This window comes from Heteronotia binoei, chromosome 6, assembly GCF_032191835.1.
Source record: "Heteronotia binoei isolate CCM8104 ecotype False Entrance Well chromosome 6, APGP_CSIRO_Hbin_v1, whole genome shotgun sequence".
NCBI lineage: Eukaryota > Metazoa > Chordata > Lepidosauria > Squamata > Gekkonidae > Heteronotia > Heteronotia binoei.
The window spans coordinates 79,579,649-79,593,615 of record NC_083228.1 but is presented as its reverse complement, the minus strand read 5'-3'; the positions used below and the strand labels follow the sequence as shown (position 1 = coordinate 79,593,615).

The 13,967-nt window shown below is 41.9% G+C and overlaps 1 protein-coding gene across 2 annotated transcripts in view; it reads right to left on the bottom strand.

Annotated features, from left to right (window-relative positions):
- Positions 1 to 10,667, bottom strand: part of ALDH18A1 (aldehyde dehydrogenase 18 family member A1) — a 42,913-nt gene extending 32,246 nt beyond the window's left edge. The window contains exon 1 of one of the 2 annotated variants that reach the window (XM_060241905.1): positions 10,568 to 10,667. The gene's annotated coding sequence lies outside the window, so the exon portion shown is untranslated. The remainder of the gene's footprint in view (positions 1 to 10,567) is intronic. The other variant, XM_060241904.1, reaches the window with a different exon arrangement.
- Positions 10,668 to 13,967: the final 3,300 nt, after the last annotated feature.

Sequence of the window (13,967 nt, the reverse complement as noted above, 5' to 3'; positions counted from 1 at the left end):
CATCAGAAGGATCCCCTGCCAATGATAATGACACAGATGAACCACCCAAAAATCAAGCTGCTTCATTTTGCAAGTTGTGCATAGCACAAGTACCTGAACTGATTTGGAATCAGTTCCAAACCACGAATTGGCTATTTTAGGCATGAATCACAATTCATGCTTCAATTCACGCATCTTGACAGTTTCTCATACAAGTATTAACCAGGGGCAACCCTGTTTGCTTTGAGGGCTGACAAGACAGGACAAGCCTGGCCCATCCAGGTCAGGACTGCTACCAATTACACTTCTACGAAACTCCTGGAAATATGATTCAAAGGTAGTAATATTAGGGGTGATATTACTGCTAGCAGATTATTATCTGGATTATCTGAGCTTTTAAACAAACAACACTATAAGGATTTAGTATTGGATCAGAAACATTTCATATTTGCAAGTGGTAAATCCAAGTCCAGGTTAGGTAAATACTACTTAATATCAAACCCCCCCCCCCAAAAAAATCTGTTTTTCCTTCTCAAATATTAGGTAAACTTTTTTTCTTATAGAAAACACTTTTGTCCTTTTAAATTCCATAAAAATGCAAAACACAACAATTCTATATGCTAACTAAATATTTGATTTTATGCTGTTTTGCGGTTAAATCAGTAAAAGAAGTTTAGTAAAGTATTGTATATATTTCAATTTTTCTCAAACTTTCCATTTTCTCCCCTTCCCCAAAACCAGAAAAATCCCCCCAGCAGCTTCAAACTTTCCAGATGTTTTACATCTGTATCTGGCACAGATTGGCCAAGATTCTATCAGATGACGAAATCACAATAGCTAAAGATGTGTTGACACAAACACAACAAGCACCTTAGCAAGACCTTTGCAATGTTCCTGGAGATCAATACATACAGTCTGGAAAGAGAATGGAATGGCAGTAAAAGAGAGGTTGGGGGAATGGGAAACGTGTTCTATTGGATGCAATCATATATGACCAGAAAAAGCCACTTTTGCTAACCTTTCTGCTGTGACAAAGTTTCCTTGGAAAGCAGCCCCCAGGTGGTCAGACTTGTTGCCCCATGGTCCAGTTTCTGATCAATTGTTAGGATACGGTTAAATATAAATGTGGTCACATGTTGGAACATTTTTCTGACCCTAAACAAGTGCTTACGTATACTCAAATAAGCTGGAGAAGTTTGAGGAAGATTCCATCCAAATTTTTCACCTTTGATACATGCATCTTCTTCAGCTATTCATGGGCAACAAATTTAAAAACAAAATCTAATACTTTTACACACATTACCCAAATAAATATGTAGATCATGCAGTTAAAGGGTGTGGCAAGTGACATTACTATTACAACTGGCTTAAAAAAACCTAAACAAATGAACGGAAGGCTGAAACATTGACAGCTATGGAAAATTTTTACTTTTTACTTGGAATAAAAGTTTTTTTCCATTTGCCCCAGGCCCCCCCCCCCAATTTTTCAATGGAAAATTTGGAAATCTGCGAGAACACTGGAAAAAAGCCCTATGAAATAATTTCTCTTCTATAATGAATGAAATGCTTTCCAAGACAAGGTTTTGCTCTCTCAGAATGTGTACCAGGGCTTTCTTTGTAGCAGGAACTCATTTGCATATTATGTTACACATCCCTGATGTAGCCAATCCTCCAAGAGGTTACAGGGCTTTTAGTACAGGGCCCACTGTAAGCTCCAGGAGGATTGGCTACATAAGAGGTATGTGGCCTAATATGCAAAGGAGTTCTTGCTATTAAAAAAGCCCTGTGTAGTATGAAGGTGTCTATGTAGGGCAATCTGCAGCATTACTGAATACTAGTCCCCTATGTATACTGTTACTGAAGACGTCCAACATATTTTCAAGAATATAACAATAATTTTTAAAAGCTGCTAGCCTTATGACTGCATGACAGCATCACTCTCCAAACAAAACACTTTTTCTTCATTACAATATCTGTGTTTTTAATTTTCAACTTTTATTTTTTCTTCTCAAGATATATGTGCTAAAGTAGCAGAGGCTGCAGCAATTTATAGCTCCCCCCTGTTGTGGTGGATATACATGCTACTTTACTTTTAGACAACTAAAGAGGAAAGCCACTTTCCTGAGAGTAAGCCACACTGACCAACATACATGAGACTTACATCTCAGTACACCTGTTTAGGATTGCTCCTGAAATATTTATATGTCTGCATTTTATAAGTATGTAAAATAGTGCAATTTATATGCAACAAAGATATAATTGATGAGTTTTATGGGATGGCCATAAGTCAGCTGTGACTTGATGGCAACAACAACAAAGCAGTAAAATAAATAGTGTACAGTTGAAAAGTATTGCCAAATTTCTGGTCTGGTACCTGAAGGTTGGCAAAACATGCCCAATGCAAGGCTCAATGGGAAGGGGCCAAAGGTTCTACCACTGAAAAAGCCCTGTCTCTGGTCACGATCCGACTTACATCTGCAGGTGGAGGCATAGAGAGCAGGGCTGGAGAATAGGTTCTTAACTGGTTGGCTGAACAATATGCTACTCTGCACTTTCTTTGAAAGTATTCAAGGGGTGAGGAAGCTGGCATAACCAACAGAAGGCTTTAAAGTTTCTACTAAAGCTGACAGATTCAGTATCTTGAGAAGGGATATTCCCTGTAAAGAGCTCTATGAAAGCTTCTTAAGAGTCAAGGAAGTATCTCCTCAGCATTCTTCAAAGTTCCCTTGACAGGTTTCTGGCAGTTGTAGAAGAACTGATGATTAGCCACGTGATTAGTGGCAGCCAATACATGACACCCTCCCTCTTTCTGAAGATGCAGGTGTCCAAAGAGGTCCTTTATTTTCAGCCCCTGGTTCTCCAACCAGAACCTTGTCAGTTACTGCCACTTCTGCTGATCTGCTAGACTTGTGTAATTCCTGTTTTAACCCCTGCTCTTCTTGATCAGCTATGAAACAGGAGTCACAATGTGATCCTATGCAGTTACTTCAGTCAATGTGCTTAGATTGGTCTAACTCCACATAAGATTCAGTGCTTGCCACAGATCACATAACACTGCTTTTCACCAGACATTTTACACTTACCCCACTTATGGTTTCTTTTATTTTTTAGTCATCTGATGTTAATTAGGAGCAAGTTTTGGTCTCCAACTCCCTCTCATGTAACTATCCCCAATATTATCATTTTTCTATTTCAGCCACTCCTTATCTCAGCTGGCCTTGACTACAATTTCCAGATGACCGATTTATAGTGAAGGCAGAAAGATGAAATTATTTTCTCTAGGTGGAACAATTTGGCTTTTTCTAGACTATGGGGCAAATTCTACCTCAACTTTTGGTATTCTGTGTACACACAGAGCATGAGGTTTGATTCAAATAAATCTATGCAGCCTTATAAATGTATTAAAATTATATTCATATATTCAGAGACAGGATTCTGGGCTGACTACTAGTAGGAACCAGCAAACCTTGTTATCTCCAGCCACTCTGCAGCCCAAGAGAAACATGGCTGTCTTCAAATGAGCAGGTGTGTGAAATACACCATACACCAAGGCCAAACACAGGCAAGGGAATGCTGCTTCCCAGCTCCTGAAACCAAGCACTACAAAACAGATCTTGATGCCCTTCTTCCAGAAGGCAAGCCATTCCAAGCAACAGAAGAAAGGAAACAAGGAGCAGAGAAAGCACACTTTGCTCATGAAGTGGAAGATGGCATCAGCACCAGATGTCTATCTTGTAGCAATGCCTGTCCAGGTTACTGTGTCCAAAAGCAATGCTTCAACTTATATCCAGCCCCCTCAAGGAATAACAAGCAGAGGCTCAAGAAGGAGGCAACCTGAGAAAGGGCCTTCTTTGTTGTAGTGCCAACAGTCTGGAATTCTCTCCTCAGGGAAATTTGTTTCTGACTATCATCATCTTCCGCCCACAACTGAAGACTTTTCTGGTTTTTTTCTGGAATTCCCTCACTGATTTTCTTTGAGCCTCCTTCTTGTTCATATTTCTATATTTTAATTATTTTTTTATTATTTTGTATATATCTATGTGTGTTTCAACTTGTTTCATTGTTTTACTATTTGCTGTCTTGGGGACCCTAAGTTAGTGGGAAAGCAGCACAGAAATGTTTTAAAATAAAATAATAAATTGTTATCCTAGTTTAAGCTCTCATGTCCAAATCTCACTGATTCTAGTCCACAAAAGCCGACTCTACAATGAAACCATGTTAATTGTGTTACTGTTTAAGGTGCCACCACCACTCCTGCTCATTTCCACAGACCCTTTTTGCACCAGCCATCCCAAGGCACGTAGAGGCAAGCCAATGGCTTCTGTAAAGAGGCAGTTCACAACAGGCCACTGAAAGCCCAACTTCAGCCCAGGACACTTTCTACTTTATACAGAGCAGTACAATCTATATAACTAATCTATTAAGTGTCTTTTCCCCCCACGTTTTACTCTTTTTACAGCTCCAGTTACCATTTTATATAACATGACATCAGTGTCATTCATCCCACTGCAGGATTATAGTGATATTACCTTTGTCATTTGCCACATTGGTTTAAAGCAACCACCTCAACATTGAGCAAATGGTGGTGGTGGAAAAGCACTATCAAGGTGCAGCAGGCTTACAGTGACCCCTCATGAGGTTTTCAAGGCAAGAGAAGTTTAGAGGTGGTTTGTCATTACTTGCCTTTATGTAGCAACCCTAGAATTCCTTGGTGATCTCCCAGCCTGTACTAACCAGAGCTGACCTTGCTAAGCTTCCACAATCTGACAAGATGAGGCTAGCCTGGACCATCCAGGTCAAAGCACTGAGTAAATAGGTCATAGCAAGTGACAACACTTGTTTTGGACCACAAAATATTCCCTTCTTCATCCCACAAACTTTGGCCTTCTACCCTCCCTGTACAGTTCCAGTCCTTCACATCTACTTTTCCATGCCATAAAAACACACATTAATTTTACAGGAGAGGAGAAAACCCCACTTTCTGCAACCAACCTGATAAAACCTGAAACATGAGCATGCATAAGCCAAGAATTCATTCCAGGTGCAGTATACCTGCTTGAAGATTTGGTGCAGATTATGTACGGCTGCCTAGTACATGAAACCATTTGGCGGTCTTCAGGTATATTCAGTAAAACCCAAATACTTAGTGAAGACACTGGAAGAAAAAATAACACCCAACCAGGGCTTTTTTTGTAGAAAAAGCCCAGCAGGAACTAATTTGCATATTAGGCCACACCCCCTGGTATCGCCATTGATTCACACAGGGCTTTTGGTAGAAAAGGCCCAGCAGGAACTCATTTGCATATTAGGTTACACCCCTGATGCCCCAGCCGCAACTGCATTCCTATATGCTCCTGCTCAAGAAAAGCCCTGCACCCAAGTCTAATGGCAAAACATACCTGTACAGCCCTAGTTAGATTTCACATTGCTCTTCAATTCCAGCAGCTTCCCCAGCGAAAACCCTAGTTTAGAGTAAAACAAGCTACAGCAAATCCAACTTGCCTAGTCTGATTTAGCAATCTGCGGTAGCCTGAGCCCAATATTTCAAAGGAAAATTACTGCCACTCCCCTAATTGTACAATGAACAACCGAGTGAGTAGCACGGGGAAGATGAAAGAAAAAAGGCAACCAGCCTCCGTGCACAAAAACCCCTCAAAACTGCATCTTACAAAATTACTCAGCATTATTATAAAAATTCTCAAATCAAGTACATCACAGTACAATTACATCACTGTTTATCTAATATAAAAATGGAGTGCACCTATGAGGAAAGAGTAACCCAAAATAAATACAAATATAAAGGTAAGTTTAATGGTGGGACTGTCTCCCTTTTTGAAATACTTATCTTTATATCTAGATTTATTTTGGGTTACTCTTTCCTCATGGATGTACTCCATTTTATATTAGATAAGCAATGGTGTAATTCTACTATGATTTACTCAACTTGAGAATTTTCATAACACTAAGTAATTTTGTAAGACATAGTTTTGAGATTTTTTTTGTGAATGGGGTCCGAGTGCCTTTTTTCTTTCATCCGTCCTCCAAACTCTATCTGTTAATGAGTGGCTGGCCAGTTGCCATCCCTGACCAGCTGTCCGAGACATTGGGAGCTGTGGCTGGGTGGTTACAATAGAGCCAGCTGAAGCTGAATTCAGCTAAGATGGAGGTCCTGTACCTGAGTCGGGGTGGGGTGGGTATGTGCATCCAGCTCCAGCTTTGGACTGTGCCACATTGGTGCCAGCCCAACAGGTGAAGAGCTTGGGGGTGACCTTGGACGCCTCCCTTTCCATAGTGGCCCAGATCATGATGGTTGCTAGGTCTGCCTTTTGTTATCTTTGGCAGATCAGGGAGCTAGCACCATATCTATAACCCCAGGACCTGGCTACGGTGTTCACTTCCATACTAGACTACTGTAACTCGCTCTACACTGGCATACCCTTGAGACTGATCCAGAAACTGCAGCGGGTGCAAAATGCGGCAGCTCACCTACTTACTGCACCACCTTTACGGGTGGACATTTGGCTGGCGCTCCACAGTCTGCACTGACTGTCCATTGAGTACCGGATCTGCTTCCAGGTTTTAGTTTTAATGTTTAAAGCCTTACATGGTCTGGGACCAACATACCTGTGGGACTGTCTCCTCCCATATTTCCCCGGGAGGCATATATGCCCATTACATTCAGCCTCCCAACATCTCTTGGCCATCCCTGGCCCAAGAGATGCCTGCCTTGCCTCAACTAGGGTCAGGGCTTTTTCAGTCCTGGCCCCAACCTGGTGGAATCAGCTCCCTACAGAGATCTGGGCCCTACCTGGCTTATTAGCCTTCCATAGGGCCTGTAAAACAGAGCTGTTCTGCCAGGCTTTCAGTTGAGGCTGCGGGTGTCTATTCTTGATCTGGTTGGCCTCCCCTGCCAGTACTGTCACCTATGCTAAAAAACGGAATAATATCTGCCATCTTTATGGGATATCATGATGCGAGATGGCCAGGCTGGGCAATATGTGATGATGGTAAATTTTCTGAGTTGTCTGTTTTCTGTTGAGTTGTCTGTTTTCTGTTGAGTTGTCTGTTTATAAAATGTTTTTATTGTATTTTATTGTTTTATCGTATGTTGTACTCTGCCCTGAGCCCTACGGGGAATGGGCGGAATAGAAATATATTAAATAAATAAAATAAAAGATAAATAAACTGTATGCAGCACCAATCAAATAGCACTAAACAAGGAAAAATTCTGGTTCAAAGGCTGTAGGTAACAAAGGCATCAAAATAAGATCTAATCTGTGCACTTGGAAAAGCTGGCTGTATCTAGATGATGCTGGAAGGAAAGACTTGTTACAAATGTTCTATGGACCTTGGAACACAAATGTAACACACCTACTGAAGGCTCAGCATCCCATGGGTAGCACCAACTTTCAACCAAAATAAACCCATTTTTGTTCTCAGTACTTCTCCGTTTCTAATCACAATCTTTATTTAAAACAAACAAATGGGGGCTGGAAGTAGTTATGGACCATTTCCACAAAAGTTATTTTTTATTTACTTATCAAATTTATATCTCACCTTTTGGTCCAATCAGGGCACCTACATGGCTAACAATTTAAAGCGGAACATTAAAAAACCTATCTGCTGGATTGGATATTGTTGGGAAGTGGATTTTTCCCCCATTTTCCCACAGCATTGTGGCACATTTGTGTATCTCCAGAGGTTTCTTCAGCTTTTCTCCAATCTTTCCCAAACTTGCTCAGTTGCAAAGTTCTGGGAAAGCTTGCAACAAAGCATGGATTGCTGCTGTGTGGGTGGGAAAGTTTAGATTTTCTTCATCCCATCCTGCAGTTGCCACCTCTGAACTGGAAAATTCCTGGAGATTTAACCTGGGGAGGGAGAATTCAGCAGGTATAATGCCATAGAGTCCACCCTCTGAAGCAGCCATTTTCTCAAAGAGGACTGATCTCTGTAGTCTGGAGATGAGCTCTCCAGGCAGCACCTGGACGTTGGCAATCCTATCCCATCTAGCAGCTGTTTTTCCTGCACCTGTCCTTGTGGCAGCCAGTTCCTCTCCCACCAATAGTGTGGGGGGGGGGCTTTTTTGTTTTTTAAAGCAACAACAAAAAACAGTTGTTTTTTAAAGCAACAATTTCTGAATTCCCCACTTTCATTTTTCTTAAGTATCTAGCTTCTTTCATTATGGAGATATAAAGGGAAATTCAAATCTCTGCAATAAGTAGGGTTACCAGCCTTCAGGTGGGGCCTGGAGATCTCCCGTTTTTACAACTGATCTCCAACTGGCAGAGATCAGCTCCCCTGGAGAAAATGACAGCTTTGAAGGGTATGTGTGGCACTGAGGCTCCTCCCCTCCCCAAACACCACTGTCTCCCAGATCCACCCCCAAAGTCTCCAGATATTTTCCAATACAGGCTTGGCAACCCTAGCAATAAGAGAAGCTACAGACTTTAAAAAATTAAAGCTGAAAATGCAGAGAACCTGATATACAGATTGTGATACTGTACTCTACTGTTTTTTTTTTGGGGGGGGGGGTTAACAGAGAAGCCCTGGAGGCATGGGGGGCAGGGAAAGAGACAATTGCTGCTGCCTGGGGACTGCGGCAGCAAAACATGCCACGTGGAAGCTCCATTGCCAATGTGCTGTATTGGAAGTTGTAGCAACAAAGGGAAACTACACAATACCATTCCCAAGTGGAAAGCACCATAAGCATCTAGTTAGAAACAGTTAACATAAAGACTGACCTGTTTCTTATAATGCTCTTATTTCTATAGTTTATGGATGCCAAACAAAATTAAAAAGCTGACAAAAACTGTAGGTGTGCTTTTCAATTAAGTGCCTCCCATAACCAAATGTTACTAATACATCATTTCTGAATTCCTCTCTACTATCCTTATTCTCTTCCAGGCATCTCTATCCAATGTCACAATTTCTGCTGAGCCTCACTGCTATACACTATAAAGATGCAATTAAAATTGCCTTAAGGACTTCCAAAAATGGTTTGTTTTTAAAAGTACCTGCACTTATACATGTCACTTATACATACTATACAATTTTCAGTTTTCACATACAGAGAAATTTGCAGACATCCCCTAACTCTTATAATAGCTATTACCAAGGTTATCCACATCTATCATAAGCAGAATCTGTTTCAGTGGATGTCTCAATTCCAGAGCTTTGCAACCTGCAAACGCACCCTCTCCAACAATTAAGAAAACAAGGGGGGGAATTTTCCTGCCACTGTTAAATGACCTCCTGGCCCCATAATCCAAGATATAAGCAAAAGGCAAGGAGATCTGTAAGAGCACCATGGGAGCTAAGACAGGGGTTACCACAGAGACAAGTCTATGTATGCAAGTTTTAAAGTAGTCTTATAAACAAGCTGCAAAGCCAAGTTTGTGTCATTTATCAAAAGTCAAACAACAGAGAAAGAACAATGCACAATTTTACAAAACTGAACACCAGTCCTACCCAGAGTTGGATATAAATTGTTCTGACAAGCAACAGCCACAAGCACAGTTTTAGAGAAAGGAAAAGAAGTTACCCTTGTATTATTCCTTTATTAGATGACAACTTAACCTCAGCCAAAGGGAGACAGCAGCTGCAATGAAACAGCACTCTCATATATACCTGAGTAAGAGAGCACTCAGGTTAAACACAAAGTATTTATGGCAACGAGGTTTAATAAACATTTTTTTCATCCAGCATCAGACTTTGCCCTGCACTTCATAGTAATTTTGAAGCCAATCCTCTCCCAAGGAACTTATCTCACCTTCCCAAAAATATAGCATAAGCTTTATCAAGCAGGATAAAGGTAATATAAATGTGGGGCGTGACAGGATGCAAACTCTTCTAGAGAAACAAAGTGGAGCTTGCTTGCTCCTTATTTGCAAGGAAGACTGCTGTGTACAACCACTCCTTTAACAGTTAAGATCCCTTGGCCATAGTACTGCTTGGACCTTGGTTACTTTCAGCACAAGATCAACTTATCTCCAAGACAAACTCAAAGATATCCCCAGTGGGAATAAGCCATAAACCCCAAAGATGGGGGGTGGGGAAGAGGCAGCACGGAAGAAAGGGCAGCAGGATATGTGCTGAAAGTCAGCTTTTATCAGTCATTGTCGGTGTACGGAGACTGGATCTAATTTCATTGTCAATGGCCATCCTTTAGACAAGGCTACCCTCCACAGAAGGCCCTGCGGTGTTATATACAAAAGATGGCATCCTATTTTATGGTGCTTGTATACAAAATGTCCTGGCCCAAACACACAGTTAAGAGCACGAATTGGAGCCCGTGCCACTAAAAACCTATGTTGAAAGGGAGGCGAAGAGAAAGGGGGGACCTACTTCTTTAGCAGTCCAAGAGTTTGCACGTTATCAGTGACTAAAATGTACCGGGAGGTATACTAAGCAGCCTTAAGGGAAGAGTACGGCCCCACATGAAGATCTGGCCAATCAGATCACCCCCTCAAGATGGGAATCCAGCTGTCAAGGCGATCCTGCAGATTCTCTCCTCAGCCAACACCTCCTCCCCTCCGAATACTCTTTGCAACTACAGGAAATGGGGATCCCCCCGGCAGGCATCACTTACAAACTTTCTGGACTACGGCCGGACCACGCGGCGCACTCCCACACAGCAAATCCGACGGGCACGAGTGATGTCAGTGACGAGACTTCCGGCAAAGAGCCCCGCCCCACCCGCACCCCCTCCCCATCGTTAGCTTCGTGGCACCTGTTTCCCCTCTTGCTTTAAGCGCATCGCTCTTCATCCCTCACTGCCTCCTGCCATTTCATTCGCAACTAGTTTTCCCCGCTTCCCAACGTGCAAATCAATGAAAACACTGGGAGCGGATGGGAATGGCCTTGTTGAATCAGGCTTAGAAGACAGTGGAAACGTCGCTTGGTACTCCTAAAATATGCAGCCTGCTTCACTGTCCTCCTTGTTGCTTGTCCTCGTACAAGCAACAATAGCTCAGTCACTATTATTCCCGTTTTACAAAAGGCATAACTGAGGCTAAAAGGAAGTAGTTAGTTCTTAGCCACTCGAAGCTGGGAAACTTGTCAACAGGCTGGAGTAACGTGCTTTGTTCTTTTAACAATGGCTTAATGTCTGGAAATGGAACAAAGTTTGAGGCCAGTGGCTCAACAAATAGGCAACTGAAATTTTCATGGCGTCGTCCTAACATCCCTTTAAGCCTCTATAAATAGGATAGATCCCTCCCCCCCCTAGCAACCTTAAGGCCAGGTATGGTTTTGAATAATGGCTGGGTAGTCAATACTACCCAGGGTAAAATATGCTGGTACTGTACATACAAGATCAGCTATATGCTACTTTATTTGGAATGAGGGAGGGGACCTTGTAACACTCTGGTGTCCTTTAGTAAAGGCACAGGCTTGGCTCATGGACAAACATTTTCAAGCTTGCAATTAAAGACAGCAATTTGCTGGCAATAGCATTTTTTCAGGAATACTGGAAGAAGTTCCTCAGTTTTTTGTTAGCTGAAATGATTACTCAGCCTGTTTTTAGGAATACAAACTGCAGAGCAGCCTCAACGCAATGTACTCTGGAATAAATGGTATAATCTGGAACACAGTCGTAAGGACCTATTTTTCCTGAACATGTCTTTGATAGTGGTTAAAGCTTAGGAGGCAGATGGTGTGCATTGTGAACAAAAGCACAACCTTCCTGATATCAGGTGTTTAATGTGGTTCAGTTGTGGGCAATAACTTCAGCTAGCATTTGTAAGATCCACATTAAATGTTTTGCTCACTAAGCAAGCTACCAGTCCAATAAAAGAAATCACTTGTATTTTCTAATACCAGAGATGAAGTTTATTTGAAATCTCAGGAAACACTGAAGTTTAAAAAAAATATTGTATCACATCTTTCACACCTGGGGTAGGACATAAAAGGAACGAAAGCACACATTACAGTATGCAAACATGCAATGTCTCTGAGAAACAATACAGTCCAGGAGCCCCCCCCCCCCCATTTCATCAGTTGTTGCTACGTTGTCACTTGGAGAGTCTTGCCAGGAGGAAGGGGGCAGAGCAGGACTTAAGAACTTTGTTCTGCTTCTCCCTTCATTTAGCACAGAAAGCTCTAGCAGGTAAATACATACATTACCAAGGATACATGTGCAGGCCCAGCCTGACTTCCTCCCTTCTTCTACAAAACTGAGACCTTGTTCTCAGATATGAGAAGAGTTATTTCAAAACAAATGGAGGAACAGTCCCTCCTCTGGAGAGGCTTAAGGGAGGAAGATGGACAATATTTATACACTGGCCAGCAGCTTTCCCACTGAGCAAGAACACAAGTGATGATTTGAACAGACACTGGGTTGATGCAAGTAGGATTACGGCACAACATTGTTCTTCCAATTTTTTTTCCTAGATAGAAGGAACAGAACAATTCCAGTACTTAAGCTGCTTTTGGGGGGTGGGGGCGGTCAGGAAACAGCCTGTTCCTAGGAGTTATTCCCCAGAGTGCTGCCCTCATGGTTAAACAGATAATGTCAACAAAGCTGGACTTTGTGATTATATGCACTCTGTTTAGTCAAAGCCCAGGCAGGCAAAATGCACTATAAGAGTGGGATACACGCACAAGAATCATGTGCTCCTACAGCCAGTCCTCATATGCTAGGCAGCTGAGATCCAAATACATGAACTATGAAAAAGCACTTATTAAGGTCTGTATGCTGAATGTGCTGTTAAAAGTACAGGTATGAACAACAGCACAGAATGAACTGAAGAGAGAAATAATTGTGTTGCTAGGAATTTAATATACAAATAGGCATTAAAGGTACCTGATATTTACTCAGATACATTAATTTTTTAAAATCAGTGGTTGCACATAAGTGGTGATTTATTAGTTTTTAAATACACCCCCACCTATACATTTTTCTTGTCAATTTAATTTTTGGCTTTGGTATCAGGAAGGAAAAGGTTCTGAAACCAGGAATCCTGCCCTGTATGTTGCTCCATGGTGACATATAGCCCCTGCTCTTCCTTTGTGGAGGCTCTGAGCAGTGTACAAGAAACTTCCAAGCAGGTATGAATCAAGGCACTGAGCTGTGCTTTACCAAATAACATGATGTGTCTCAGTCTATCTTCTGAGCCTTAGTGCTATGAGGAGCTTGGGAGGAGGTGAGATCATAATGCTTTAAAAAGTAGCTAGAATAGTACAGCAGGGGTGGCCAAACTTGCTTAACATAAGAGCCACACAGAATAAACATCAGATGTCTGAGAGTCACGAGACATGAATGTCAGATGTTGGAGGGAGAGAGGGAGGGAGGAAGGGATGAAGATGGGGAGGGGGAAAGAAAACAACTTTAAATGCATTCTCCAAGCCACTGGCTGGCTTGGTTTAGAGAAGTGATTTAAGGAGAGACATGTCTTCTCCAAGCCAGCCGAAGGGGTGGTGAGGGCTTCGAGAGCCACACAATGTATGTAAAAAAGCAACATTTGGCCACTCTGGATCATGGGGATAAATACATTTCAAATAAAGCATCACCTTCCATGTAAACAAACCCAGAAGTGGAGTGACAGAACATAGGAAGGTTAGATTTTGATATGTTTTGTGGTATGTTCACAACATTTTATGAATTGTTAGTGCAGAAATGCCTAGCAAAACAGTTCTATTTCATCCTCACCCATCAGTCTAGGCCAGCAGTTACAGCAACGCTTTTACCAGCCTCCCAGGTGACTTGAGGACAGAGAAATGCCAGGCACTAGGCCAAGGCATCAGCATTTATCATTTCATATCATACTCCAACTGAAAAGCTGTAAAATACTAACCTTCCCACGTGGACTTGGAGGTCAATTGTTCCAATAGGTGTCCTTATTTTAGAGTTGACAGGGCAGGAGGCCACTAGGCTGTCCCTAGGACTGCAACTGTAGAATTCCACAATGGGAATCATACCTTTGGCTTAAGGATCCTGGATATATATAGCCATTAGCAACCCTATCTCCACCCTCGACAGTGAATTCCAT